The sequence below is a fragment of the Chamaea fasciata genome, unplaced genomic scaffold, assembly GCF_029207755.1.
Source record: "Chamaea fasciata isolate MVZ Bird 193981 ecotype frontalis unplaced genomic scaffold, bChaFas1.0.hap1 SCAF_3, whole genome shotgun sequence".
Lineage (NCBI taxonomy): Eukaryota > Metazoa > Chordata > Aves > Passeriformes > Sylviidae > Chamaea > Chamaea fasciata.
In genome coordinates, this window is record NW_027094088.1 from 52,978,551 (window position 1) to 52,998,812 (window position 20,262).

Below are 20,262 nucleotides of genomic sequence, written 5' to 3' on the forward strand. Positions count from 1 at the left end.
CCAAGATCATCGAGTCCAACGGACGACCTAACACCACCGTGTCGGTTGCACCATTGCACGGAGTGCCACGTCAGTCTTCCCTTAAACACCTTTAAATGTGGTGACTTCACCACCTCCCTGGACTGCCCGTTCCAATGTCTAATGACCCTTTCTGTGAAGAAATTCCTCCTGATGTCCAACCTGAACCTCCTCTGGTGCAGCTTGAAGCCATTTCCTCTTGTCCTGTCAGTGGTTCCCTGGGAGAGAGAGAGGAGACTACAGCCTCCTTTCTGGTGGTTGTAGAGAGCAATGAGGTCTCCCCTGGGCCTCTCCAGGCCAAACATCCCCAGTTCCCTCAGCTGCTCCTCATAGGACTTGTGCTCCAGACCCTTCACCAGGTCTGCTGCCCTTTCCTAGACACACTTCAGCCCCTCAATGTCCTTCCTGTAGTGAGGGGGCCAGAACTGATCACAGCACTCGAGCCTCACCAGTGCTGAGTACAGGGGGACAATCCCTGCCCTGCTCCTGCTGGCCACACCATTGCTGATTGAGGCCAGGATTCCATTGGCCTTCTTGGCCACCTGGGCACAGCTGGCTCATTTTCAGCTACTGCTGACCAGCACCCCCAGGTGCTTTTCTGCCAGGCCACTTCCCAGCTACTCCCAGCCTGTGGCACTGCATGGAGTTGTGACTAAAGTGTAGGACCAGACTCAGTGCTTGGTCTAGTTGCACCTCATAGTGTTGGTTATGAGGGCAAATGTGTCGTTGTCTTGGGATAACAGCAGTATTTTCCACATTTTCAGTGTGCTTTATCAGCTTGTGCTGTAGTAGTAGCAACCACAGGTAGCAGAAGGAAATTTAACTGTATAAACAGAAAATACTTAGGACAGAGAAGTGGTTCTGAATCCAGTGTAAACTTGCCCATTTTAGGCAGTAGGCCCAATGTGACGTATCCATGCTGAACACACACGTGTTTACTGCCACCTGGGTTGTAAATGATTCTGTTTACCAGCTTTCAGTGGAATTAAAATGTTGTTACTAAAGTTACCTGCACGAAGCTTTGTGGTATTCAAGGGATGTGATGTATCATGTTTGCACAGAATTCAGTCAGCTCATGAGCAACAGAAATTAAATCCTAGGAGTAAGTGACTACTTTAAACACACTACGTAATAAAAATCTCTAGTTCGTACTTATCAGTGTTTTGTTTTTGCACAATGTTAAGATAAAGCTGGATTTCTGTTCTGAATTTCTGTTAAATGTCCTAAGACTCGGCAACAAAGATTGTCAACCTGGGTAGTGATGGTAAAGAGTAGGAAGGTATGGGGGTTAGCCAAACTATGTTTTGTGCTCATTTTTGATAGCTCTAACATCTGCTCATAGAAAGTCAGCACTGCAGTTACTAAAACATGTGGGAATACCTGATGTATAGTCTTGAATGAAATACAGAGTAATGTCATATACATAAGGCAGAGCCACTTTGGGACGACCCCAAAAATGTTTAGATAGATCAGTCAACAAATAATTTAAAAATTATCTCTTCAACAGTTAAATACTTTCAGTAAAAACTTACTTAGATGATACAATAGTCTTATTGCATTTCCTTTTAAAAAGTACTTAGGATTAATAATATTATTCATTTTATTCCATTACCCTGGGGGCAGTTATGTCATTGCTTGTCACCTGTGGGACCCAGTATGGCTCTTGTGTAACACCACTGAACCTAAAAACATGCTGGGAATTAATTTAGTCATTGATACTGGTATTTATCCCATCTGTGATTTACAGCACTGATGATCACTTAGTAATCTCGTAAAAATAGCTGCCTTGAGAAATACATAGTACCAACTGATGAAGAAAAGGTGTCCACGCATTTTAAATCAACAAGAGTTTAAACTGTAGACAAGAATTAACTGGGGGGAAGAAAATAAAACTTTGAGTAATCAGGACATCTTAACAAAGTGTATCTGCTCAGAACAAGTTATCACTGCCAAGCCACAGTTGGTCATTAGGTCATGGATGACTATGACATGCGTTGTGTTGCTTTCAGCAGACTTAAGGCTTCTCCAACAAGTTCTTCCTGGCAAGAAAATGATGAAATTGTGCTTACAGCATCTGTGACCATTCCCAGTGTTCTGGGAAGTGCAGTTGTAGAGTTATGACTCTCTGCAGTTACACTTCTATTTATGTGCACACAACTGAGCTGTTCCAAGGACTGCTCCAATCCCTCTGGCACTCAGGTGTCTCACTAACATGAATTTATTATCCTCAAACCAAAAATATGTTCTTCTCATTGGGTTGGTAGGAAACTTGAAGCACAGAGAGACTGAGCCTTGCCAAAAGTCCCTTTGAGAACAGTGTGGGTGGCAGAGCTTGAAATCCAGCTCACTTCAGTTAGCCATGGGACCACATTTGTCTTTGCCATCTACCAACTTTCAAAGGGTTGTGAATACACTGTAAACATGTACGTTGCATGCTATTTTTTGTGAAAATTTTGGCACGGAGTTGACAAACTAAACACTTGGAGGGAAGACACTGAAACTCCTCTCTCTCCACAGAGTCAGTCAGTCTCACTCTGCTTCTTCCAAGAAGTTGCCACTCAGTGCCTTGTCTAACCTGCTCTGGGATGCAATAGTGCGAGAAGCTGCTGTCTGCCTCATCTGTTGTAGGAGCTGGACAGTGTGTGCTGAATGAGGCTTGCAAGAGAGGCAGACTAAGCTATGAATAAGAAGCTGAATGCTCACTCAGCTGGGATTCTACATATACTGACCACCTTAGCACCAAAGCTGTACTTTCATGGCCAGTTTACACTTTCATGGCTCACACCTACGGCTTCAGTGACAACAGGTGAAATCCAGCCTTTCTCTAGCTGGAGCTCTTTGAATTTTGCTCAGTGCAGTAGAGTGGTGAATCAAATAATGGAAATCATCTGAGTTAAAGGTCACTTTGGAATCAGTTCCTCAGTCACTGTGCAGATAAAGGATTAATTGTGGGCAGATAAGGAAGAAAGCAGAAATGTATGACCAGGGAAATAAGAGCTCGGATGGCTTCTTCCAGCCACAGAGCCAGCTTATGGCAGCTTAAAGCAATCCTGAGGCTACAGTGTTAGTCTCATCCTTCTCTCTCTGTTTCAAGCCTTGTGGCTCTAGCTGTATACGTCAGGTTCTTCCGATTGCCAGGACCCTGAAAGAACAAGAGAAGAGTACCAGCTGTGGCTCAAAGCAGCCACTGAAGATTCTGCCTGGGTAAAGGCTGAAGGCAGCATGAACCTTCCAGGAATTTGACTTGCAGATGTCTAACAAAGTCTTGTTGACCCCACAGCTTCTCACAAACTTGTAGATTGAGCCCTAGTAGATTTTCAGGGTATATTTTATCACAACAGCCTTCTCTGGCAACTTCAAGTTTCTTCTCTGAAGCACACAGGTACTGGTTCGCTAAGGAAAAATGAACAGCTTCTCTTTATTGGTGAGTCAATGATGTGGTGTTCTCTGATCTTTTTGCCAAAGGAGCAGAACCACAGTCAATGAAATTTTCCCACATGGTTTGAAGATTGTCTATTTATCATCAAGCATTAATTAAAGCTGCAAGTTAAAAAATACTTTTCCTGATGTCCTATATATAGTCTTTTCTTTTTGATATACAGAATGCCATATTATTACATGATAGAAGTTTAAAATTTATCCCTTGTTTAAAGCAGGGCAGATTGTAGGTCAATTATCTCAGTCTCTGGGTATTATTACTAAATTCAGCATCAACACTGTGCTTCCCTGTATAAGCCGATTGGCCAGTGGGATGTGTTCATTAACCTAGAAATTGATTTTTCACGAATGCCATGTTGCAGTTATGCAACTCTGATTGTCAGACCACAATTTGACCATCCTTCTGCTCTCTCCTGTCTATCAGATAGGCACTTCAATTCCTATCAAAATGTTTCCAGCAAGCTGAACTCTTCAGCATTAGCTAGGTGATAGAGTTATGAAATTCTCACTAAAAAGTATCTGTCAGCTGGTTGGGAAGCCTGGTGTCTTCTGGTGAGCTTTGGTATCTCACAGCTAGCATGTCAAAGAGATAAAAATGTGTTTTAGTATCATTGGTACTAAGCTCTTTTTTACCAATAGTCTACTCAAAATGGCTTGGAGGAGCAGGGGAGTTGTCACCTGCCAGCTCTCCACCAGATCTCCCTGCCCTGCCATCCTGGCCAGCAGGCATGCTGAAGGAGGAAGGAACATATTGGAGTGGGAGGGGGAGACACCAGACAAATGAACAAACTGTTCATTGAAGGGGTTTGTTTGGAGCAATTTTTCAGAGGAACAAATTAGTGCAGTCCAGAAGTTGATGCAATAAATCTGATGTGCTTTATGGCAGTCCACACGACCCATGGGGGAGGGTAACACCTTTTCTCCTCTGCCTTATCTGAGCTTGTCTACTGCACCAAGCACAGCATGGTGTACCACAGACTAATCTTCAGTGCACTGAGTCCAGCCTGACATTGTGTTTGGGTTACCAGTGAGATTATTGAATATCACACCTACTAGTCTGTACATACACAGTCTCTTTGGCAGGCACACCATGCAGGGCCACGTGTGCCTAAGGGAACCCCTAACCTAGACAGATGGGGTTCATCAGTGTGCTGAGCCACGGCTAGCCCTGATCTCTCTGTCTGTCCCAGGTGACTGAGTGATGAAACTCTTGCTCATGGGAAAATACACCAGGAGGCACAAGGTACAGACTGTTCTGGGCTATTGGGAACAGCAAACTCACAAATGTGGACACCTCTCCATCTCTATGGTGTGAATGAATGCTCTGGGACTCTGCAGAGTAAGGATGACATAAGCTGGGATGGCCAAGGAGTCTGCCAGCCTTAGTTGTGCCCCTTGTCCAGAGAATGGGCTGCTCACAGAAAGCTGCTGGACCATATGTTCAAGATCATTGTGCATTAAAGGAAAACATCACCAAAAACTGTCAATAAACTGGGATGGCCTCGCAGCTGAATCAGAAATTACTCAGCCATCCATGACACAAGAGGGCAGTTAATTGGGATAACAGCTCTGTCAGCCATCTCTGAGCTAGGTCATCCCCTTGTATTGAGTCTCCTGCCACTAAAAATAAGCACATACAGCACAGCTTACAGCAAGCGCTCCTGAGTCAAGGGTCACAAAGGAGACTAACTGCTTGGTGTTTTTCCATTTCTGTATCAGCTCTGCTCCAAAGCTTTCCAGTTTTGTGTTTTCTGGTTGGCACTCAGGGAAGGGTGAAAGGGAAAACACATGCTTTTATATGGTTCTTCCATCTTTTTTAAATTTCTTTTTTTGGTCTAATATAAGATGTCATTTGCTTTTAGTAACCTGATTATTGTAGAGAAACTTCTTGGTTTGAAGTAAAGACAAGCCACACAGCATTTCCTTGGCCAAATTTCCCAGATTATTTCTGCTGTCAGAGCAGTAAGTCTCTACATTACATCCCAGAGTGTGCTCATTTATAACCTGACCAAATGTCCTGAGTAAAACAAAGAGGGACAAGAGGATCAAGAATCTAATTCTCCTTCCCATAAGTGAGAGTTGCCTGTAAGAAGAATGCATGGTAGCATCAAGAAACCCTCCTCCACACCAGGAATCCAAAAAGCAGGGTGCTATTGCTACATCCATCCACAGTGCTGAAGGGAAACACTCACCAGAACAGCAGGTATGCAGTGGCAGTAACAGACACCAGGTCACTTAGGTTAAGATCTTGGGAATGCAGAGAAGTACTAGCATGACTTGTAAGTCAGGAAATATTATTTCCATGCTAAGAGTTCAGTATTGCTCCATTTCATTCTAGATGACCAGCAGCTGATATCTCTTGGGGGTATTGTCACTGAAGAAAGGGCAGTCTAGCACTACCTCTACAAGCTCATTTGGTTCACTGAGGTAGCATCTTTACTTTTCAATGCAGAAATGCATACACTCTTAAGGTCATTAAAATGAATTAATAACAGTTTATCTTGGACAGCTCAAGATTCTTCTAGAAGTAAAGCTGAACAAATGCCTCTCCCGGGACTTCTTATTTGTTAATTCAACAGGTAATGTCTCCCCTCTTTCTCCATTCTAGTGCCAACATTCCTCATTGTGCTGCCAGATGCACACAGGTACATTTCCATCACTCCTTGTCACCTCCCATGGCTTCTCACACTACGCTCAAGTACAAGGAGCCACTGTTTTGCCAGGAGAGACCACGGTTTTATTAGACTCTGCCAAGCTGTCAGGTGGTGTTTCCAAGCTCTGTGACTCTGTAGTCTTTGTTTGATGTTGTGAATAACGAGACAAATTCAATCTAATGGACCACCTGTCCCTTCACTGTGAAAAGCCACACACTGAAGTCAAATGACTTAAGAGAACAGCTGTGGTACTGTGCAGAAGGAGACTGCCCAGATGCACAGTAAAATAGAGCTGGAAGAGACCTTACTGGGTACCTCATCTTTCCTTCTGTCTTAGGACAGCATCTTTCTTTGCATGCGTTTGTCAAAAGTTTTTTAAAACCGCCAATAATGGAGATGCTAGAGTCTCTCTGGGTGATCCTTTCTTGTAGTGTTTCACCATCCTTCCCATTCAGATTTTTTTCTTGATGTCTAACTTTTATTGCTTCAATTAATTTTACTCCGTAATGTTTTGTCCAAGATGAACATGAAGTTTCTCTTTACAGAAATTCCTATTCCTTCAACTTCAGTGTTTTTTCTTTTGGGGGAGCAATCTCAAATTTTCCTCAAAGCTACGTTTTCAAGACTTTTGATTATCCAGATCCCTGTCTTATCCTCTCTTCCACTGGCAGGCCCTTGAAGTGTGGTGCTCAGAATTGGACATAATTTGCACTAAGCTCTGGAGTGTTTACGAAAGTAGGTGGTGTAACTCTTACATCTTGTGCTTCTGCTGTACATTTACCTTCTTCATGTGTATAAGACAATGTAATTGTTGAAAGAGGTTATTTTATAAAATATTACAATTTCTATACCCTTTTTAGACAAAAATATCATATAACTGTTTGTTCTCCAACTTGTATTTATGTGGTTGTAACAGCATCCATTCTCTGCATAGTTCCTGGCACCTGATTCTCCCGATGTTCATTATACTTTTTCAGAACCTTCCTACAATTCAAAAATTCTTTTCATTTATAACTCAGATGTCCAGCACCCTTGGAGCCCTTCCTAGCCTTGTGTAATCTCAAACCATCCATGCTCTTCAGGCATCACTGGTCAGTCACAGAAACAGCAGACAGGGCAAGGCTCAGAAGAAATGTGGGTGTAGCCCACGCAGTGTATCTGTCCCTTCTGACCTCAACCTTTGCCAACCACTCTCATTTTCCTAATCTGTTCTTATCCTATTCCAGAATTGTTTTGCGGCTGCCCCTAGAACATATCCCCCTCGCTTGCTATGACAGTGAAAAACTCGTACGAGAGAGGGACACAGATGGAAATTGCCTGTGGAAAGGTGCTAACAGGTGCGGGCAGGAAGAAAGGCGTGGGGCTGTCTGACCGGGAGGCGCTGCCAGAGCACATCCCCAGGGCGGAGCGGCGGCCCCTCCGTCGCCGGGCTGCGGGACCCGGGCGCTTGCCTGGAGCAGCCCCGGGGCCAAGCGGCCGCTCCCGGGCTCTTGGCCGGGGTCTCCCCGTGTGATGCCCGGCTCCCTGCCCCCCGCTCGCCCCCCGAGACCGCGCCGGCAGTACCGGTAGTAGCGATCATCCTTGTAGGGCGTCAGGTCCTCCTGGATCTCCCGGTACGTCTCCCGCACCCGCCGGCAGAAGCGCTTGACCTCGCCGCACAGCGGGCTCCCGAAGGCGGCGAAATCCGCCTCCATGCCGCCCGCGCCGCCGCCTCAGGCCCCGCGCTCCGCCATGGAGCCCCGCCGGAGCCCGCCCGGCGCTGCGCGGCCGCGGGGCGGGGGCAGCGCAGGAGCCGCAGCGGCGGGTGCGGGGGGGAGCGGATGCGGGAGCGGGGGATGCAGGGAAGAGGGATGCAGCGAAGGGGGATGAACGGGGCCGAATGCAGGGGCCACGGATGCAGGGGCGGGAGATGCAGGGACGAAGGATGCAGGAACGGGGTATGCAGCAGCGGGGGATGCAGTGGCAGAGGATGCAGGGCGGGCCCTCCGCGCACGGCCCACGCCCGCAAGGGCGGCGGGAGACGCTTCAGCACCACGGAGAGGGGCGGCCGGGGCCGGGAAGTAAGCAACGAGCTCGCATTACCTCTGCTAAAAACATCTTTTATTTTTTGTTTTATTATTAATAAAACTGTTTTGTTCTCAAAAGCATACCATCTCTATGTAAAATAAATGCTCTGGTTTTTATTGTTTCTTTTCCCCAACGTAGCAGGTATGTAGAAGAAACCCCTATACTAAACCCACTTTTCATGGTCATGACACTGTAAATGATCCAAAACTAAGAATGATACTGTTTATATTGTCTAAATCTAGAAACTCTGAACTGAACTCTAGTCAGTTTACAGAGTGCTATGTTAGCTTCATTCATATTAAACTTTCCTTCATAAACAAATTCACATTTAAACTCTTTTAAATTATTCAGACAATTGAAGCCTTAATTTCCACTAATGGCAGTGATGATATGCATATTAAAAGAAAAAACCCATTACTCTTGATATCCAATCATTGTGTCTAGAAGGCATAAATAGAGAAGTCTTCTGTACTGCTCCTGTAAATATCATCCCTACTGATGTTCAGGAAGCTGGGCTGGGTTATTTCCCAGCCTTGCCCTTAGACTGTATTTTATCACATACTAAGACTGGAACACGCATTTTACTTAAATTGATCTCTCACAAATATATGCTGGCAAGAGGTTACCCCTGGTGGTGCAGTGGGAGATGGACAGACAATTCGTCTTCCCCAGCAGGTGGTGGAGAAAGGGAGAGGTAGGTTCTTCCTACCTATGCATATTCCTAAGCTTGAGAAGACAGAGAAGCAGGATAAAAGCCACGTGCACATTTAAGCTAGTGTCAAAGGGGTTTTTTGCTGGTTTGCTGGTTGGTTTGTTCGTTTTTTGAGGGCCCAGAGCAGCACCATTCCAGAGATGCAAGGTTCTTTGTCATGCTGAACATTATCCAGGCTGGCTCCCAGTGCTGTTTGTCTCCCTACACCTCAAATGCCATGGGAAGGTTCCACACCTTCTATGGAAGGCTAGCAGGTTACTCACATAGAAGGTGTTGGCATTGACCACATATTAACCCACCAAGTTCTGCTATTAAAAACACTAGGTAGTGTTTCAACCAAAAAATACCAGATATTACAGGATTAAAATTAGGCTTGTGAATAGAAAAGCTTGTGGGAAGACACAAACAACTGTAAATTCCCATTGTGGTTCACATTAAACACTCAAAAGACTCTAAGGAGGTCAAGAATCCATTTTGAGTCTCCAAAACACTTCAACATATTGACAAAACAAGCAGTACTCAGGGTTGCATGCAATTCTTAGGTAACATTTTTAAGGTTTAAAAAAAAAAAAAAAACCAAACCAAAAAAACCCCCAAAAACCCAAAACAAAACAAAACTTAGCTTGCATTCAAACCTTTTTGTCAAAGAAATTTCAGGTTTCCTTATTTTAGTAAATGAGAAAAGCATTAAAACATATTTTTAATATTGAACAGACACTTTATTCAAACTGCCAACCTGTTTTCTTTTGTGAAGATCTGATATCTGATGAATGGAACATTTCAGCTTGCTGCTCACTTACACCAGCCCTGCAGACCTAACAGATCATGGTTCTCCCGTTACTGGGTGTCTGTCTTTCCTGTCCGGTGCAGTCACAGCACAGAGTGGGCTGGCACAGAAATGTGTTTGGTTCTGCAGGAAGCACAGTTTAAGTGAAAGCAAAGGGAGGCCAAGGTTTCATAGACAGCTTTGCAAATAAGGTGCAAGAGTAACCAGCAGATAACCTGCACTGGGGCATGACTTACCTTGCTCACTTCAGGGTACCCCAGCTCATCTATGCAAACACAGCACCTTGTGTGTCAGCCTGATTTTGATGATTTTCACAGCACATGATAAAAGAGAGGCAGCATCAAATCACATCTAAGAACAAACCAATCTAAAGTACTACTGAGAATCTTAAAAGTCTCAGTTAGAATTTAAGCATCTGGAACTCAATTCATCCCCTGAGTGCTTCCAGACAACATGAGGCGAGAAAAGCCCCAGGAGTCTAAGACTAAAATGTGATCAAACTCAACATCTGCACTGCATCTTATCACATAACCTAGAAAGAGTTTATTTTTGAGGGTGAAGCTTATCAGAAGTCCCCCTTTGTCACACTTTGGGACACGAAAGAATGAGGCAGGCAGCAAGAAGGTCAGTAGGAAAGTTCTATATTTAATTTTCTGACCCCATCATATATACAATTCTTTTAGAAGGCACAAGATGGGCTACATAGGTTGCCACCTCTTTGACCTTGTTGGTGAAGACCACTATCAGTCACTTTTCTCCTCTCAGAGGAGAAATATGTAAACAAAAAGATAAATTTTAAAAATATACATTGTTTTCTTGAAGCTGCGTGAGAACAAAATGCAAACTGAAAAGCAGGCAGAGTTGGAGCGACATCCCTTCTCATTTTTCTTCCTGGTTCTCCCCCTGTGTATAGTGAGCTTTTTGCAGCATCAGCCACATGTATTATATTGTGGTAGTGGTTAAATACAAAGCTTAGTAATCCGTGTCAAAGCACCAGGGTTATTACTCTGGACTCCTTCAGAAGCAATTGCATCTGGTGCTGAGAAGTTAAGGGAATAAATGCTGCCAACTCAAGTCCCCTTTCCCCCCCCCCCCCCCCTTTTTTTTTTTTAATTCCAGTGAAGGAACAAACCCCTCAAACAATCAGAAGTCCACCTGCTCAACAAACACTTTCTCTCTCAAAACTGTTTTGAGACAGAGAAAGGCAGTAGTGGCAGCTGCTGGCTGAAAGGAGCAACTGCCTTTTTCCTTCCAAGTGGAATTAAGGATGGGTACATCCGATGGCACAGAAACAAGCACATGTCGGCACTGACTGCCAAGATAAGAGGACCTGTGCTGCTGTTACAGAGGTACATTTATGCCCCTGAGTCTCACCACATACGGGAGTTGTCACTGAGTATCCCCAAACTGCAGAGTAGAAACCGTGCTAAGCCCCACAGAAGCCTTGTGAATTTGGTCCACCTGCTGCTGCCTTAACAGTGACCTTTTGGTCACTGCTGCCTTAAGGCTGGAAGAGAATAAGCCATGATGGCCTGGAGCAAAGCAAGGGTTGACTGCCTTTTCCTGCCAGAAAACTGCTTTGTCACAGCTAACTAGCGATGTGACGAGGATGTGACTCAGCTGTTGTCACGTAGCCCCTGCTGTGCACGTAGAGGATCGCAGCAGCTGCTGGGACAGAAAGGTGCTCGGCAGGAGGGCGGTGTTGACTGCGATGCAAAGCTTCTCACTTATTTGAAGAGGTGGCACAGAAGCACAGCTGGGACAGCCCGTGACAGATCACCCATAACAAATAATCTCTGAGCTGACAGCAGCTTTGGAGCCACAGCTGCTCTTGCCATCGCTGGGAGGAATAAAGCTCCACACAGTCGGCTGCAGCTGGCAGTCCTGACCCTCACAGCAGCAGCAAGAAAGCCTCATCGCTCTCTCCCTGCATCTTTGGAGATGAATCTTCCCTGTGTCTATCCTGCTTTGAAGATGTGAGGACAAGAAAATAAAATAAGATTTTAAATCTCTTTTGATCAAAATTGAAGAAGAATCTCTTGTGAGGTGATTTCAAGGAAGACAAAGAGGAACACTGATCACACCTGTTCATGCTCTGTCTCTCTCTTAGTATGGCTGGGTTGCTTTTCTCTCGACTGTCATGTTGAGACCAATGGAAAGATTGAAATGGGAGCATAACTAGATTGCCTGTCCCATAGATAAATTACCATTTTATATAGTGTTTCACTGCGATTATTTGCTTTAAAATGTCAACTACACTTGAAATAATAATTACCAGTGGCATTTATTAACTTAAATATTCCACTGGTATTAAAAGGAATACTACTAAGGGAAATAAAAACAACTTGTGATATCTAGATCACAACTAGTGAAGACTTTAGACCAACTGCATATTTTTAACTGCAGCTGTAACTGCAACTGTATTTTAGTTACCTTGGTCCATGAAATAGATCACCATGCTTAATTTCAGTTTTAACAGGGCATATTGCTGCAGGCCTATTTCAGAGAAAATTTTAAACACAATATTCAAACTACATAGATGTATTTTTCTAAAAAGTTTCACAGTATTTGAGAAAATACATGTAATGACATATAGTGTAATTTTACTATGCCTATTTTAGGCAGAAAACCTTTGTTTTGATTTTGAGATGCCTATTACTCTTCCTTTGAAATTCATGTCTCTTGTGAGATAAAGTCTTATCTCTCAAGAATAATTAGGATCGACTAATAATCATGCAAATTTTATAATCTCAGACTAAAAATGTGTGGTGGGTTGACCCTGGATGAGCAGTAAAACTCCCACCCAATTGCCTGCTTACTCCTACTCCCTTCCCTGAAACCAGCTGGATAGGGGAGAAAATAAAATGGACCAGAGCAAACAAGCTCACAAGTAGAGATAAAGACAGGGAGATCAATTCCCAATTACTGTTGGGAGAAAACTAGACTTTACTCAGGGAAATTAGCTTAATTTATTGTCAATTGAGATAAACGTTTGGGCACTGATTTGGATAACAACAAACAGACTTTGAGGAGGGGCCTGCCCCACATTGGAGCACCTCCTCCTCCTCCTCCAACCTTGGTATTCCTCTGCTGTTTCTCACTTTTTGTCCCCTCCTCCTGCCTGTGCCCTATCTTAAATATATTTCCACAGAGGTGCCACCAGCTCTTCCCGTGCTGTGCTCAGCTGTGTCCTGTGCTGGGTCCAATCTGAAGGTGTGTGAAACCACCCTCCAGGGCAGCGCTGGCCCCTTCCCACAGAACCCAGCCCTGCAGCTCCCCCTGCCAGCACCCGGGTACCTGCTCCACACACAGTAGGTCACTATTCACATAGGAGGCTGCACGATACTTTCCAATTGTTTATCATTCTTCCGTTTCTGAACTGTTGTCTGTAAATCTCAAGGGAAGCAATTAAAACTAACGTGAAAACAGCGAAAAGTGACAGATACTTTGGAAAACTTCTCTCCTTTTAGAAGCTGATTATTGTCTACATATGCAGTCACACATTAATGAATGGTGAGACCCTCTAGGTACTGCTAGATGTAACTAGAAACATGCAGCATCACCAGGGGAGGGCCTCATTCTGTGCTTGGGAGTCTCCCTTCTCCAGTCAGTCATTTCTGAACTACAAAGATGAATACTCAGTTATAAATAGCATAGGACCTTTTTTTTTTTGTTTGTTTTACAAAGTAAGAGCAAAACTTTAAATATACAGGGTTTTCAGCATGTGCTTGCAGCCCACTGGAATGAATTCGTTTTTTCTTGTGCAAACCAACAAATGGGTCTCCTATTCAGCCATTTAGGACTACAGCTAATTTGCAGGACTTGGGCATATTTCTAAGGTCCCAGGCCTCGGTACCTGTGGCTAAAGAGCCCACAAGAGACAGGGACTCCTCATCCTCAGACCCTCACTTCTCCCCTTGTAGGAAAGAAAGAAAACTGGGCATGCAGACAGTGAAAGAGCAGGAGTGTCTTCCAGAAAGGTCATCATCTGGCTGATGGGAGAACCAAGACCTTGCCTATTCCTCTGGAGACAATTTGCCTTTTAGGTTTCACACATTTATCTCTGTACCTATCCAAATTCATCTAATTGAAGCAGCCTTGTTTGGAACACTTCACAGAATGCAGAATCCACAACTTCTTTAAGCTTGTTCCAATGTTAATAATTTTCATCATTAAGTGTGTCTTGCTTCTTTTTGTACTTGGCTCCAGCCCCCAGACATTACTGCTTGTTGTGCCTTTTCTTGCTAAATTGAAGTGCCTTTTGATACCAGTATTTTATTTCAGTTAAGTTTTTTAAGATGGTGAGAATTATTTAATTACGCTTTTCTCTGAAATAAGCTAAGCCGACAAATCTCTTGCTGCGAGGCATTTTCTTCAGTTTTCGAACTTTATAGTTTTTTGACACTCCCTTCTTGTAAGACAGCTTGGAAGCCTGGCCAGCAGTAGCAGACCCAGTATTTTATCAGGTGAAATCAACTCCCTCCTCCCACTGCCCTACTTACCGATCTGAGGATTGTACTAGCTCTTTTTGCAGGAGGATCTCAGGATTGCTTACATCCCTTACTGAGATGCCTGCTTTAACCTGTGCCTCCAAATCAGTTCTGCAGCTCTTGAAGCTAAATTATTGATTTTGAAGACATGGCCACATTTCTTGCCCCTAAATGCATAGCTTTGCATTTGCCTGCATTGAAAATGCATTTTGTCAGTAATGTTTCACTGCTTTGTCCTTAGTGCTAGTCACCTTTCTGGCAGTTTTATGCCACATACAGATTTGATCAACCACAGTGCTGTATCTGCTTCTGAGCCCTCTTTACTGTCAGATCTAGTACTTGTCTCTGCAAAATCCCACCAGAAACACTCCACTCAGCAAGGATTCCACATCGCAGGCTGCTTTGTAAGATGTCTGGTTTCATTTCAATCCATTTAAAGCCCACCTCATTCACATGAGATATTGCCAATTTCTTTACTGAAATTCCAGGCACTATTTTATCAAATGCCTTGTGAATGAAATTTTACCTAAAAATTGAGGTAATAACCTCAAATAATAGTGTCAAAGGACATAGTGGAATAAGAACTCTTTTTCCTCCAGAATAACATATAACTTTAAACTACTTTCTCACAGTTTACATCCTTATGTTTCACTTTTCAACTGACTCCAGTATAATCATTTTTATTACCTTGCCTGCATAGCTCGTCTACTTCCCGCTGCCTGTTTTCTTTATTGTTAGCTAAGCATTTTGTCAGGCTCCTAGAATATATCAGGCTGTATAAAATACATTAGAACTGCCCACCAGTTGGCTGGAATTCTCTTCAGCCTGCACTGTGCCACTCTTAATGGCAAACTAGTCCAGTCTCAACTCTTCAAAAAAGATTGAAACAGGATGAACTGTTCTAGAACTGGATGCTAGAACTGGATCAGTTCTGGTTACTACTGCAAGTCATTAACTATACTGAGGAATGAGTTTGGCAGGAGACTTAATTTTGTGCTTGATTTACCCATGTATTTGAGCATAAGAGGAAGGAAGGTGTTAACTGTGCTCAAGTCTAGCAATATGTTCTCCCACAGTAAGTAGTACGTGATACCATCTTGCATTGCTCAGGGTGACAAAGTAGAGCTAGTAGACTCCCACATTTTTTCTCAAAGTTAGCTCATGTACTTTGTACCTCATGTACTTTGGAGAGAGATGGTTTTCTTTAGAGCTAAAACTGCTGAATTGGCTCCAGAACTTTGAATCTCTTGATACACTGCCTAATGCCACAGTACTTTTCTTATGTGAGAAAGGAATTTTAGAAGCATTTAATTAGGGGGCTGTACAGTATGTGTCAAGCTATAGTAGGATTCCATACAGTTACTGCTGTCCACAAGAGAGAGCTGTGAAGTATTAAAATTACAGTTCTTTGGATCCCAGTTTACACCAAATCCATGTTCTGGGTACTCCTCGTTGCATCTGTACCATGAGCAATCCAGCACAACAGTTTGCTTTCTCACATCTCAGCACTGCTCTCAAGACTCCAAATTCTCTGATGATTCAAGCTGTCTCTTCCGGCTGCCTGTGGGTGTACTGTCTGGTCCCTCAGGGAATTACAATGAGTATTCCTCCCGCTAGTTTGCTGAAACCCACTGCTTTGCAGTCCCATGTGACTTCTGTTGCAGCAAGGATCTGTGTCACTTTATTTTTGTGACATACTGTATGACACTGCTGCAGCCTGCAGTTCTCTGATCTCTGGCTTTCCAAAGGTTATGTTCAGTCTCTACTGCTGCAGTCTGTATCTTTGTTCATCACCTGCTCCACAGGAAAGTCCCCCTCTCAGTGAATTCATGCAGGCCCAATGAATTAGGGTGAACTGTCCTGCCCTCCTATTTCTACCACAGCTGCACCTCAGGAACTGCTGTTTGTTTTGTGGATGTTTTCTCTTCATTCTTGTGATGTCACAAAAAGCTCTTGCCCACGCTTGCCACCCCCTCCAGCCTTACCATCACCAATAGATCAAATTCTTTTGAGACTCTCTGGTATGCTCTGTGTAACAGAGCTGGAAAGCCAAAACATTGTGTTGAAGTTGGTTTTGATTTTTTTTCCTTTTCAATTGGCTCGATGAATACATCCGGGGAAATAAAGAACAAGGCAATAAAAGGGAAGCTATTAGAATGCTGAAAAGCTGGCTCATTCAATCACTCTGAGTCAAGCAGAGATAACTGTAGTTACAGGGCTTCTCTGTGTCACTGCATTAGAAAAGTCATTGCAAGGAAGCACCTGGGGGGAATATCCAGCTAACTTGGTGAGCTTGCTGCGTGTAAAGCTCCTGGGAGTAGCACTCAGCTCACAGAGTCAATGAATCAAGGTCAGAAAATTCGGATGCTGGTGTCATTTGAAGAAGCTAACTTTAATAATGCTTTTGAAGACATCTGTGTTGCCAGATCTTTTATTTCAGGCCCTACAACGTTTGGGAGCTTCAAAGTAACGATTAAGCTTTTAAAAATGGTGCCCTGTCTGTGGGCAACATATTTTTTGCACTGTGACATTTAAGCTTCATATATTTATCAGTAAAAATTTGATAATTTATAAAATAAAAACTATATACATTTACTGTTTAAAAGCATCCTAAACAGACAACACAATGTTTTACCTTAACATATTTATAAACTATAAAACCCTTGTAAGTTTCTATTTCAAACAAAATAATTCACCTGTATTTTTTACAAATCTCAATGAAACTATGTTATTCAATATTTATTTTTATCTTCTGTTAGGCAAAGAGTTGCAGCTTGCACCTGCAGAGGACTGCAGTTTATAGCTCTTTGTTCAAGCAGCGGCATTACCAATTTTGACATGTACAATGAGCACAGACTACACACCTGACAATAAATGTGATGGGCAGCCATGGTGGGGAGGATCCAAACATCCACTTCCTGTCCACATCCTACTGGGTGCCAGTTGCTTTGCCACACCTTACAGGATTGAGTGAGAGGTTTGCACGGTGGGAACTGCCTCCAAATTCCAGTGTAACTGTACACAGCGCATGCCCACAGACAGCCGGGACCTACTTCACCCCTTCTGGAAGAAAGGTTAGCACGAGAAACCAAGCGACACCACAGGATTTCACGTCATGTATGTTTCAAAGACATCTGATGAACTCTCCAGTTCTTGGTACTACACCTGCATGAGTTTTCCACCTCCCAACTTTTCCTCACTCCCAGCAATGTTAACATCCCAAACAAGACACATAAGCTTGTTTCAGATCCACAAACATCAGCCTCAGGGGAGCATTTGACTTCACAGATGCCTGTGAATCCTGTCCAGGTTTGTGCTTTAATCATCAGGTGTTCTGGCTAAGATATAAAATCGCTGCATCCCAGGCTAAGTTCAAGCACAAATATGTCCTCAGTGGTAATTGTGGTTGTTTTGCTACAAATTCGATGAGGATTAGGCTGCTGATGGGATTAAAAACCTTTTTCCATTGCTACACAGTTCTGTTCTTGAAATGAACACATGCTTTTCACCCTCTGTTTCACCAATCTGAGCCTTTCTCCTTCGTCTGCCATCTATTGGAAGTATCAAACATTCCATGAATTTAGCAGCTTTATTTGGTCAGTACTAATGGCCTGATGATGCCAACACTTAGCTATCACTTCATTCTTTGGATTAAATTCATTCTGTAGTTACAGAGACAATGACATCAGCAGGAATCACACTTGTAACAATCCAGTGCTGCCAGTGCCTACAGAGTACACAGGGAATCCTTAATCTCCCTTTGTTGTACAACAATTTGTATTTTTCCTAGGAAATTCCTCCCATGTCCTTTCCCAAGTACTTTCCACTCCATTCTTTCTGTTGATCCTTGAAAACATCTCATTTTTCTACTTGGATTCCTAGTTATGATGTTTCTATGCAGCTGAATCATGTCTAAAACAATTTCTCCTGGTATCATTACATTTTTCTTCCCTAACTTCAGTAAGATTTAAATATTTTATCAACAACATCAGATAGGAAATTGGCTGAGCAGTAAATGGATTAACAGCATCTGCCTCATTCGCACCACTGCGCCCTCAAACTTTTCTAGCAAAGTTTTAACACCCCCCGATATTTTGAAGTCATATTTACCAACTCTTCATGAGTTAATTTCATCAGTTAAATCATGGCTGTCAGTTGCATTGTATGATTACTAACTCAGTCATATAATTATCGCCTAACTTAAAAATCTTGAGAGCAAATTTCATTGTACATCTTGCTCTTTGAATTTCTTCAGCTGATTACTTCTCAGTTGCATGCCACACTAAGATTCTTCCAAAAGAACATAGAGATCCAATTTAAAGACTGATGACTTGACATCATCAGTTGTCAATATAATTTTAATCATCTATTCTTTTGATGAAATTATTTTCATCTCTGTGTCTTGCACTCAGGAATCCACACATAGTAGATTATTGCAACAGCTTTTGGCACATCATAATAATTGATTTATCTTCATGAATTTCATGTTTCAATCTTTCAGACCTATGCAGATGCACATCTAGGATCTTTTCTTCATTGGCTTGCTTATAACTTCAGAGATGCCAGGAATCTTTCTCTGAGGTTGTTAATTTTTATTTTCTTTGAATAAAAAAAGGTATTTTCTTATGGGATGGGAATTGCTCTTAGTATGTAACATTTTCTCTTTCAGAATATTTAGATGTGAGGCCATCATTCTCACCATCTACCACTGTATTTCGATTCTTTTCACATTTCATATTCACACATTTTAATTTCCGCAAAACAAAAGCTTGGATGGCCACTATCTTTCTAGTGATGATGTCATGGATGACCATCATTGTGGATTTTGCATTGATATATCTGAATACAAGTGATTTATGCTCATGCCTCCACTCAGGAGGCTTTTTTTATCCTTACTTGACATTCTGCCTCATATGCTACTGGTCCCCCATCCCACGACATCTCCCCTGACTTCCCAGAAACCTCTCATTTCTTGCTCTTCGGAGAACAAACTGCAGTGCTTCTGATGCAAGTGTCTCAGTCTGTGTCATTTTACTCTTGCTTGAGTTTTCCATAATCTCCAAAAGTGGAATCTAATTGTGGATTCTGGCAGTTCTCCAGATGATGCTCTCTCTATTTATGGCCTGAGGGGACACTATTAGCATCGAGAACTTCTGAAGTTTATAGCAGAACTTTCACTGTGAATCATGTATGTGCTGTGGGTTTTAGAAAGGTGTCTTCTCTCTTTTCACACTTGTGTTCTTTAGACACAAATCTACTAAAAATTGTGTATCGTTTAAACTTTGGATAAAATTATTAATATCATATAAATAGCAATACTAGCAGAAGGTTTATGAACAAAACTAGAATCTTGGCTTTAGAGACTCTCTAAGCCACACAAATAAAAGTTGTTAAAATGATGCAACAAGTTTGAAGTTTGTTTACAAACTACAAGTGACAATATGTGCTGTTTGCCACCTCAGATGATACTAGCTGCCACATCGGCCCAAGGACAAAAAGCCTAAGGTATGTTCATAGATCTGATGAAAACAAGGATGCTTCCCTCATTAGAAAAATCCTAAATGAGACAGAGAAGTCACTTAAAAGTCAAGTCACAGTTACATGACTTCTGCAGATGAGACTGCATTTGGCTGCCCCTCCATGAGCCGATTAGAAAACTCCATGATGTTTAAAATCATCTTTAGCATCTTCCTTTGTCTATAACTGCCTTATACAGACTCTTCTCTAAAATAAACATTCTTTCAGATTACAAAAAATGTTAAAAATAGCTAAATGGCTTTGAAAGAAAAAGGAAGAAATTAATCTCACAAAAACTGTGCAACAAAGGGAACAACTAAGCTCTTGTTCTAAGAGAGAGGACTATCACCACAGAGAGCAATGAGAATGGAGAACAAAGAAATGTTACTTCCTGGAGTTCAAATATAACTTTCCACATTGTCCATGGGGAAGTGATACATGGCAGAAAATGTGGAACAGCTGGAAAGGATAAAAGTATCAGGAGATGCAACAAAGCAAAACATTCCCCCAGATGAATAGATTTCCCTTTGATCTAACAAAGATTTGAAATCTGTCAGTTTTAAACAGAACAGAAAATGA